Raw genomic sequence first — 11,513 nt, 5'->3', positions numbered from 1 at the left:
GCAATTTTGCAGTTTAAAGATTCTTTCAATGTGCCCTTGTGGCTTAGAAGTAATTAATTTGAACACGGAGAATGTGGTAAAAAAATGTGTTAAATTGAACATGTAGGCATGCGTCCCCACAAAAGCAAAACCATCGAAGCACAGCTAGGGTTGTTGGGTGTGCAGAGCAGCCCTTTTTTCTTCAAAGTATGGTGGAAAGTGGGAGAGGGAGGAAACAATTGCCGTGTGGACCTCCCACTAGAGGGGGGTGGAGGAACACATTTGACCAGTGACTTCGGAGCCTCACAACACAGCAGAAATACTGAGATTCAAAAGCTGTTGATTTTACACTGGCAGATTTGTTAAGAGGTAGATATATTGGAGAGCAGTAGGAAATCTGAGGCAGTGACCTTTTGCAATAAACATGTTCTATATGACTGGCTAAAGGATTAATCATTATAAAATCGCTATACGTAGCACAAGAAGTGTTCTCTATTCTTCAAGGACAAGAGGAAATGATCTCAAGTTGGACTGGAGAAGGTTTATATTGGATATTAAGAAAAATTTCATCACTATAATGGTGGTCAGACATGGGAATAGGCTGCCCAGGGAAGTAGTGGAATCACTGTCCCTGAAAGTGTTCAAAAAATGTGTAGACTTGGGAACATGGTTTAAGGGAGGACTTGGTAGTGCTGGATTAGTGCTGGACTTGGTGATTTAACAGGTCTTTTCCAACTAAGTGGTTCTATGACTTTGTGATCAAGCAGCATCCCATTTAGTTGTGAGACTGGCAAGATTTTTCAAAGTGTATATGAGGTTTCAGAGAGTTATGAATTGTATGATTTTTCACAAATTTATAATTGGCCAGATTTGGGCAAATTTATGTAGGAAAAAGCACACTCCTTATATGAATTCATAGCAAATTTTGTAGGAGCCAGAACATGTCCAAGGCACAATTTTGTCTTTTTTGTTTGTTTGTTTCTTTGGGTTTTTTTTTTGTTTGTTTGTTTGTTTTGTTTTGTTTTGTAATGTGATCTAGAGTAAAATTAATGCAGCCTTGTTCTCAGAAGTAGCTACACCCTTTATAATGAACAAGAAAATAAACTCTGTTACTAAAACTCTAAACCAGAAAAACATAACAGAAGCAAAACCTTTCATCAGCAGTTCTATGGCATGGAATTTTTCAACTCTATAGTTGAAGTTTGCCAAGCTTTAAAACCTCTATTGAATACCAAACTCTGTAGCGATATGAATTTTAGCTAACATCATTTATGTGGTAAACTTCCTGCACATTAAATCCATTCTGAACACTACTAGACTCCCATTAGTGTGGCGGTGCGAAGTTTGTTAGGTTTTGGAAGATTTGTAGGGTTAATTTACGGTTCTTATAATGAGTTTTGGAATGGTTTGTTCCAATGTACCCCAGTGTCCCTAATTGTTTTCCCCTACCTTGTTTGTTATATAACAGTTTGTTATCTGTTAATCACCCCTACCCCTCAGGTGCCCCTGTCTGTCACCTCTCTCTCCCCCTCTGGCTCCTGTCTGTCACGTCAGGGCCCTGCCCTGGGGTCTGGAAGGTTCCAGGGAGGGCGTTGAGTGATAGGCTAGGGCCAGGGGAATCCCCTTCCCTCTCCTTGGGATTGGTCCCCCTTGTTCATGGTTGACACCCCTTGCCACACCTTGTTATGCGTTGATTGGACAGTCCTTTGTCACCTCCCCCTGTACCACCCCTGAATAAAAGCAGCAATTGAGTCTTTGTTTGGGGCTCTCCCAAGCTGCAGCTGAGAGAGAGGTGTGGAGGTTCTGTCTGGGGCTCCCCAATAAAGTTTGATCGTTAACCTGCTTGGAGAGCCTGGCTTTCTTCTGCTGCCAGTGTCACTTCCATCACGGTCTGGTCTGTCACTGACTGGGGGAACAAAGACTCCATGGGGAAGAGGGAGCTGGCGAGGCTAGCGACCCCGACCCTCAAAGCATCCGCTACTGTGTGACTGAGCTAGCCCATGGGAGTGCTTAGAGAGGCGCAAGGCAGACACCGCGACACATTAGAAACTAAAAAAGCATTTTCAATTGCATTTTGCAGTTACCACAAATCATGTAATAATATCAGTGATAGATATTTGCTTAAGTAACTACTCTGTGAAGACCTATCTACTGATAGTATGTTCTTGATTCCTATGTTTAAAGCTGTGTTTGGCAAAATGCTCCATGTCCTCAACAAACTGTGTTGGTTCCTTTGTCACAGCAACATGACAGCCTAAGTGAAATCATATAATCAACATATGAATATGTCATTTATAACCATGCTATGCTTCTGAGAGAGTGAGTTCTGTCACACAAGTGAGATTTTATAGACTTAACGATCTTAACAATGCTTTTAAGTAACTTGAATGATATTCCAGTTCTGATGTCACAGACCTAGTTTTAGATGGCCATATGTGGAGATGTACTCATAAAAGAAGGTATTCAGCTTTTAAATTTTTTTGAATCATTATAAAAGCTTTGAAAGGATAAATTATTCAGATAAAAATATTTTTAATAACTCAGATCAGAAAAGTTGTGTCTCGAACACAAGTAAAATTCATGCAGAATGTCTATATCCGTATTAAAAATATTAATATTTGGTATGTTTCCATTTACTATTATTTATTTTATTTTTTCAGAGAATTTTATTAAATTATTATAGTATCTTATAACTTGAGATCAAAAGAATCTGTATTTAATATTTCATAGGGACAATTGTCTGTGTGGTCTCATATTATCTTATTGGAAAATCAAAACTTGTTTTATTTTTCTGCTAATACTCCCCATGGCAAATCCCATATCCACATGGAAACTATTGGTTGAGATGGAGGACTGACTTTTAAGTGTGGGTAGAAGAAAACAACTATCTCATACCCATGAATGGACCACCAGGGTATACTTTGAAGATGGGATGGAGGCAAAACTTACACTATGCATGAATGATTATTTGGGAACTACTTTCATGTGACTGCTGGAAAGAAGTTTTGTTTCTAATGGACAAACCTGATGACAGACCTGAGGCAATCTGACATCTCCATATGCTTTCTTTGCGATTTTGCCTATGAGTATATGTTGCTGCTCTTTAATGAGTAGATGTTGTGTCTTTTTTGAATGTATTTTTTGAAACATTTGTGCGATGGCTATAGACATTCATTGAACATATTCCTTAGAAGCCTCTGATAACCTCTTAGTTTATAAGCGTGCATTTTCAAGAAGTATTTAACCTGATTATGTAAGGTTTCAGTCTCTTCTGTGCAATAACCAGTGACAGCTGAATTTTTGGAGATTCAGGCTGGACTTGGCTGTTTTAACTAGACTCTAGTCAGTGGAAAGAAAACAGAAAGCCCCAAAAGTTATTCAACCTGATGGATATCTCAGATGATGTGGACTGCTACCTACATATATCTGGTGCTTTCAATGGGGAAATCACTCAACAGTCTTCTCAACTGGATATGAGACAACCAACCCTTGGTCAATTCATCAAGATAGATGTCATGCTTTCATACCAATTTCCTTTTGGAGAGACTGCTAAGGATGTCACACTGTGTGTAGAACATTGCTCCTGGACATCAAGGTGAAAGTTCTGCCCAAAGACCCATCTTACTGCAGCTCATGGGCAGTCAGTGACACTTTTTGTTTGATATTAGACATTAGATAGAATATTTCCTCCTTGCTGAAAAACTGTGAGGTCTGGTGTGACAGCTGGAAAAGAGGAAAAACATTGTGATCATCTTAGGTGATGCCAGATACCTATGTGTGTACAATTAAATCCAATCTCTGCATTCAGATACTTACATTTAACTACTTGCATCTTGATGCTCATTCTGACCTACACTGCTCATCTGGCTTAAAGGAGGAAACTTCCTTTGTTATTTAATTGTTGATTCTGTGGGGTGTGTGTCCACTGAAACATCCAGCCATCACTGAAAAACGATACTACACTAAAAGAAACCTCAGGAAGAACTCATCCCAACTCAGTTTAAATGCATGCTCACATCTAAGTTAATTGTCCTGAGCCTACATTAACATCAGCAGAGAGAGGAAGGACTTTTGGGTATAATTCATCTGGCCTACTATTTATATTTTTTTTAGGATGAAATTAATAGTCTCCTGAAAGTGGTGGGTTTTCTGTCCTGACTCTGAAGAGAAGGGTGGTGACTAGCTCTGAGGTAGTGTCTGTGCTAGAGCTGATGTGGCTGGTGGTATGAACCACCACCAGCCAGCAGCCCTCTGCAAAGGGGTTCTGAAACTAAGCCTGCGGTACAGGGGCATCACTAACCCCAAAAGTGGTGTAAGGGAGGCTGTGGCAGCTGCCCTCTCTCTGCAGCCTAAAGTTAAAATATTGGCTTAGCAAAAAAGCTGGGCTTGCTGTACTTGCCCGCTCCTAAATCTCTCCAGGAAGGAAGCAGCAGGGTCTAATTCAAGTAACAATTGTTACCTTTTGTCACTACTTATTCTCTCTCACCTTTGATTGTGTATGGACTCATCAATAAGAGTAAGAGAATTCCCATGAATCTTTCTGTAGTTTCCCTCAATCAGATTTCTTTATCTTGTGTTCAGATGATGGCAGTTTCAAATGAAGAAGAAAGCCCATTGCTCACAGTATGAGTCCTGTAGGACGGATGCATGTCCATAGGGGTATTTGAATGTCTCCAAATTTCAGTGTTAAAGGGAAATAAGAATATAGGAATTATCATACTGAATCAAACAAACAAACAAAAAAAAATGCTATCCCGTTCTACCATTACCGGTATATACTTTATAAAAGGTAAAGAATATCTTCCAAGTAGATTACTGGGGTACTGTTACAGTAGCACTTTAACCTGAACTTAGAATATGCAGTGGAAACTTAGTTTATATGCTTTCAATTTCTTAAACTAATCATTCCAATTTCAGATACTAGGATGATTTCAATTTCTCTTTACTGGAGACTTTGGAATAGAAAACAAATACTAGAGAGCCAGGAATAAAAAAATGTACTCTTGGAGTGTGCTCACTCGTCTATATTGTATATGGAATAATAATGCAAACATAATTCTCTCCCTTTAGAAAGTTAGAAGTAAGGCTATACAAATTGGAAAGCACATTTTCTTTTTTTTTTTTTCTCTCTCTCTTTTTTTTTTTTTTTTTTTTTTTTTTTTTTTTTTTTTTTTTTTTTTTTGGTAAACACCTGAAAGATTATTTTTGCCTTATTTTTTCATTGTCTAGAGAACACATTGTGATGACCTTTGACATCCCTTCACATATTATATGGCTTGTATGTAGCATTTTGCCAGGCAGATATTGAAAGATAATACTCTTGTGTACGTGTCCCACTGGACTGTAAACATAAGCAACATAAAAGTTTTTATGCTGAAGATTTCATTGTACTTGTTGGGATTGTTCCACCATGGAAAATCACCTGTTCTGAACAAAAGTGTCTTGAGTGATTTCACAGGGTTTGGTGGAAGAAATACTGACTGCTTCAAAATATTCTCATTATGTAGCCAGAGAGAACATAGTGTCCTATTTTAAGAATATTTGATGTGCATGTTGGTTATTGAGTTGATTTTTAAGCAAGAACCTACAGAAACCAAATTACTTGGTCTTCATCAAACACAGTAACTTGCTGTGTCTGTTTTTCAGCAACAACCTCAGCAAGGTTGTCTTCAGCTCACTGACACTTTTTATAGGCCTCCTTAGTATGATCTGCTTGCTTATCTAGCCTACAAGAACCTTTAAGACTTCTTGCACTTAAAAGTCAATATGCTGAAGGCTTAAACTGAACTTCTATTCAAAATAACATAGGACATTGTGATCATGGTATTTTTCCAAAATACCTGGAGGCTGCTCACTGTATTGCCAAAGTACTACAAGAAAGGAAACACATCTGATCCTAGTAAGATGCATTCTATACTGGTGTGTGGTCCAATAGCTTATCTGTGTCCTAGTGGACTTATTTTTATTAGATTTGCTAAATCATTTTGCCCCTCAGGCTGACTTTGTTTGCAAAATTTCTTTTGTGCCTTCAAAGACTGAGCTGCAAACACCAATGTAAATGCTGACAGAATGTGTGAATGATGTCAGAGCATTTGTATTTCATCTTCAACTCTTGTTTCCTTTAAAGCCATAACAATAAAAGCAAATCAAGACATCAAAAAGATTTGTTGTCTACTGTTTGAGAGCTAAGTTTACTACAACATGTGCTATCCTTTCCTCATGTTTTTAACTTATTTTTTAGTTCAGTTTTTCCTCTCTGTAGATATTGTCTATAATTCTGTGCATTCTTTGCATGGTTTCTGTTATAACAGTCTTCTCTTTAATACTCCCTGACTAAACATGCTAAACAATAATTTATTGTGCTGTTGCTCTAACACTAGTGCTGATCAAAGAGTGGATGAACGATGCCTTTGGCATTGACATAGAAGTGTCACCTGTGCAAAATAAAATGCATACCTTTAGACAGTGATCTTAAAAGGCTAGAGAAGCAGGGTGATGGGAACCTGAAGTCCAGCAAAAATAAATGAAAAGTCCTGTACCTGGGGAGCAACACAGGCTTGGCAATGACCATTGGAAAGCAGCTTTTCAAGGAAGGCAAAGCTACTACAAAACAAGTTGATCATGAGCCACCAATGCAGCCTTGAAGGAAAAAAGCCAGTGACATCTGGGACTGCATTAGACAGAGCTTCGTCAGCACATAGAAGTAGGTGATCCTTCCCTCTGCTCAACTCTAGGCATGACTGTATTTTTTCTGTCATGGTTTCAGCTGCGATAGAGTTAATTTTTCTCCCTAGTAGATAGTACAGCGCTGTGTTTTTGATTTAGCATGAGAATAACATTGAAAATATGCCAATATTTTAACTGTTCTAAGTACTGTTTACCCTGCTTACCCTATGTCAAGGACTTTTAAGTTTCCCATGTTCTGCCAGTGAGCAGGTACGCAGGAAGTTGGGAAGAAGCTTAGCCAGGACAGCTGACCAAAATTGGCCAAAGGAATATTCAATACCCTGGACAGCCACGCTCGGTATATTAACTGGGGGGAATTGGCTGAGCAACCCTACCGTGCATCACTTGTCTTTTTTGGTTTTTATCGCTATCTCTCTTTTTGTTGTACTAATTTTTTTTTTATTAATATCTCTATTATGATTGTATTTTAAATCAACTACTAATTTTATCTTATCTCAAACTACAGGTTTTATGCTTTTTTTTGCATTCTCCTCCCCACTCCAAGAGGGAGTGTGGGGTGTAAGTGTTAGTGAATGGCTGCATGGTACTTAGTTGCTCTCTGGGGTTAAAGCACAATATTTTTAAAAAATATCTGGAATAAAATTTGGATTATAACAGCTAATGGAGGATGTCTATAGTGCACTGCTTGTAAATTTTCTGACTCTGTGGTGCAGTTAATGTACTTAAAATACAGAATCACAAAAAATCCTTATATAACCAAGACATGTAATCATGACTTTCAAAAGTGTCCTTCTAGTAGAATTGCTCTTCCTTTTCTTAAAGGAGTAATTTAATTTTTCTATGAATTTCCCTGTTGCTGTATAATCAACACTAGAACAAAAGGTTACTTGGGTTTTCTGCCTTTCAGTTTGTTTGGTTCCCCAGTTTCAAAAAAAACACATCAAAATATCTTGCCACAGAATAAGCATCAACTGGATTTTCTTCCTGCATTCAACAGATACCAGATTCTGCCAACTGCCAAGCAGAATATGGGGAAACGACGCCAAATTCCTCCTTGACATACAACTGAGCCCATTAATAATGAAGTAGATTTATGGGTGTGTTGCAAAATATTTTTCATGTCTCTTTAAACACCTATTTATATAAAACCAAAAGGTGCCGTAAAAGGCTAATATATATAACATTTAAATATAATATCTATATCTATATAATATAACATATATTTTATATATATATATATATATAAAATAAAATAGATAACATTTGAGGTAAAATTGTACTACTGAAACCCATTATTTAATTGTCCAAGCTTTGTCAGTGCTATGGCATTTAAATGCTCCCACTTTGCCCTCATTCCCTTGTGTTCACTGCTGAGGACAGTCCTGTCACTGAGTGCTGTGGCAGCAGAAGGAGTGCCTCAGCCAGGGTGCTAATGTTGAAAACAATTCTGACTTAATTCATTTCAACTCAAGATGTAGAATAACTTCACAGTTCTTTTTCAATCAAAATTGAGAGGAAATACAGACTCTTTTCTGACTGCCTTTTTTACCTCTTGTTTTTAATCTATAGCATACTACTTGTACTACCTGTTTTAGTCTAGGTGGTGGTAAGCCCTGAGTCTTTTCTGATGTGGAGATTTTCTCCAGTACCTGGGTGTTTAAATCCTTTGTGCTATTGATTGTGATCTAACACCTGCTATTTCTGCAAAATAGCATGCAAGAGACAGGAGATATTTGCACGCACTGAGATACCATGAGCGATAACTCCAGTATCAAACATCTGCTAGACCCTTTGTTTACTGCCTTTCTTTGTACTGAAGTTCAAATATTTTGGAATGAATGGGGGCAAAATTGCACAAGTAGCTCCCCAACTCAGCTTTAGTTTCTTTATAAACAACATCTGCAGAATATGATAGGAAACAAAAACATGTGTTTCCAGTGGCTTTGCTGTATTCTGTGTTTCTATTGATTCATACACAAACCTGAAGCTGGGCTGTTTGGGGCGTTCTCTCCTTGTTTATTATGTAAAAACCCCAGGCAAACTCAATACACAAAGGTAACACGCTCAAAAGTGAAGCAGGTATTAGCAGGCCCACAGTAATCCTGAATCAACTTCATAACTTCTGGATGAAGAGTCTTTCATATGGAAATAAAAGCTGAGCTACCTAAAAAGAGAGAAATCCCAAAACACATCCATTTTCTAACAGTAACGCCATTGCTCATGGCAAGATTTACTGTAAAGTAGAGTTGAACTTTTGTCTGTATTGATTAGTTTCATCTGGTCTGTGATAATTTAATGCATTGGAAATGTGCTTGTTTGCCTTGCAGACCAGCATGCCTGGTTCCGCTGTGCTGGTCTGTATTTCTCTTGGATACTGGAGAGATTCTGGGCAATCCATGTGTAACCTGGTGAGTAGCTGTGGTTTCCCACTGCCTCTATGATTGCATTTAAGTTGAGGTAGAATACTTGAAAATCCGTACTTTAAGAATTTGGGGTGGAAAGCATTATTAAGTATTACTGTTGACCAAGCAAAACTTTCAATAGGCCTCCTTTGTGCATGCAGAATTACAATTTTCCTTACCAGGGCTTCCTCTCTCCCTCTCCCTTTCTCTGCTTAACCTTATAGCTCAATATTCAAAGAATTCACAGGGTGTGTAGAAGTCAGGCTCCCAACTACTCTTTTTAGTTAGAGGGCCTCCCATACCCATTGAAAACTGTGGTACATTTGTCTATGCTGTTCCCATCCTTTGGATGCTCAACGCTTTCACAGAAAAAAAAAAATCCCTTTTCCAAAGGCTGGCTTAGAGGGGTAAGAAACTATATGACTCCACAGCCCACGGATGAAGATGCTCAACAAAAAAGGGGATTGACACTTTTTCCATAGAACTCACCACACTAAAAGAATCACTGGACAAAGCAGAGCTGTTTGTGCCACGTACAGCAGCAAGGTAATACATGTCCCTCTCCATCTTACTACTGGTGACTTTAATGTCCTCCTTAGTTAAGAGATATACTAATGGCACTTCCTAACTCTTTTAGGGATATCTTATCCTTTAAGTGAGTTGGGCTGAAATGCTTCCTCTTATTTATAAAATTTTCTGTCAGTGCAGAGAGTTAATGCAGAGAGCTCGGTCTCTCTGTAAACCCTGCAAGACCTATTGTCTAAAATTTATCAATCCCTCGAGCTTTCTTATCAAAAATCTGAAACTGAATATGTTCTTGCCTTTAACAACCTTCCAGGAACACAGCGATAAATGCTACTTTTGTAGACCATTGTCGAACAGGAAAACATTTATCAAAAAAGGTTGATACTGGGGCATACTGATACAAAGAAAACAGAGAGAAAGAAAAAGTAATAAAATAGTCATGAGACAATGTTTTTTTCGCTTTTATTCAATGCAATTATAATATCTAGTAGTTCAGAAATGTGAAGATATTATTTGGCCCATCTTCTGACAACATTTTTAGCCTGCCTAGATATATATAGGGAGATTTTTTTAATATAGGGCATATTGTTTCTTTTACACATTTATCTTCTAAGACTAGGAAATCAGAAGCCCCAGACAAGCAGTAGGTAAACATGAAACCTATCACTAAACTGGAGGATTTTGATTTGAAGATGAAATTGTGTAATTTCGCTAGGGAAGGGACACAGGGCTCCTTTGTCTGCAACCCATGATAGAGCATTCCCTTCAGAGCTGCAGGGCATGAAGAGAAGATAGGCTCTGCCTCTGCCTCTGGCCCTAATGCAGCCCAGTAAGGAGAAGAGAGGAACCCCAAACAGATGTAACTTCTCAAGTTACAAGTTTAGGGATCCTCTCCAACTTGCAGGGACCTATTGTTGCTCAGGGTGAGTGTACAGTGGCTGTTTCCCACCCGCAAAACCTTGTGTCAGCAGTTTCCAGCAAGGAACCAGGCAGGAGCAAGCCTTGCAGCTGTCCATAACCCAGCTCTCAATAAAGGTTACAAGAAATTTCCAGGGGAGGAGGAGCTATTGATGCATTTCTTCTCTTGTTGACCAATATTGCTGTTTCGATCACGAGATTAGTCAGTGAGAGATCTGTACTTAGATATTCGGTGACAAATTACAGTCAGTTCTTTTCCCACAGAAAATGCTGACTTCTCACCCTTGGTATTTTGACAGGTTTAGGCCCCTGTGCCTTTTCCAAAAACCCCCTGATTTTATATAGTCCAGTCTTCCAAGCATTTAATTGGCATGACCCTCCAGTTTCCTCTTTGCAGTTTGCATTGTTTTCAGAAAAAGGGATAAGCAAAATAAACTATGCTTTGCATGGCTGAGTTTAGTAACCGTAAAAATGTAAAATAAAAAAAAAAAAGGTTTTGAAAGCTTTGTTAAATACACTCTTAAGAATATTCTAGAAGAAACATTTTCTGGTCAAAATTATGCACTTAATAGTCAAGTAAAATATGTTTCCAAATAAATTTAAAAGAACTATTGTTAAAAAAAAGGCAAATAAGAAAGGAATGTAGAAGTTACCAGATTGAATTCAGTAAGTTCGGTTACTTGTTTAGCAAAAACATTATTTCCTTCCGTTCTTCCTTTCACTGAAAATCAGAGATGAAAAACATAGCAAACAATAGAGATATTCAATTTATCAATATATATTGGCCTGGTACTGCTATAGCTAGCACATAAATTGCATGAGGAAGAAATATACATTATGTTTGTTCCACTCTTGAGAAAAGACAGTTCAATTAATCTGAGCTACCACACAAACCCTTCCCCTTCCTTTGGGATATAACGAGGGAACAAGGCATCTGAGGGATTCTTGCCTTTGAAGAACATGACAAGTTTTGAATAAATATGAATGAAGATGTGCAAGTTA

The sequence above is a fragment of the Hirundo rustica genome, chromosome 2 (assembly GCF_015227805.2).
Source record: "Hirundo rustica isolate bHirRus1 chromosome 2, bHirRus1.pri.v3, whole genome shotgun sequence".
Lineage (NCBI taxonomy): Eukaryota > Metazoa > Chordata > Aves > Passeriformes > Hirundinidae > Hirundo > Hirundo rustica.
This window is presented reverse-complemented; position numbering follows the sequence as displayed.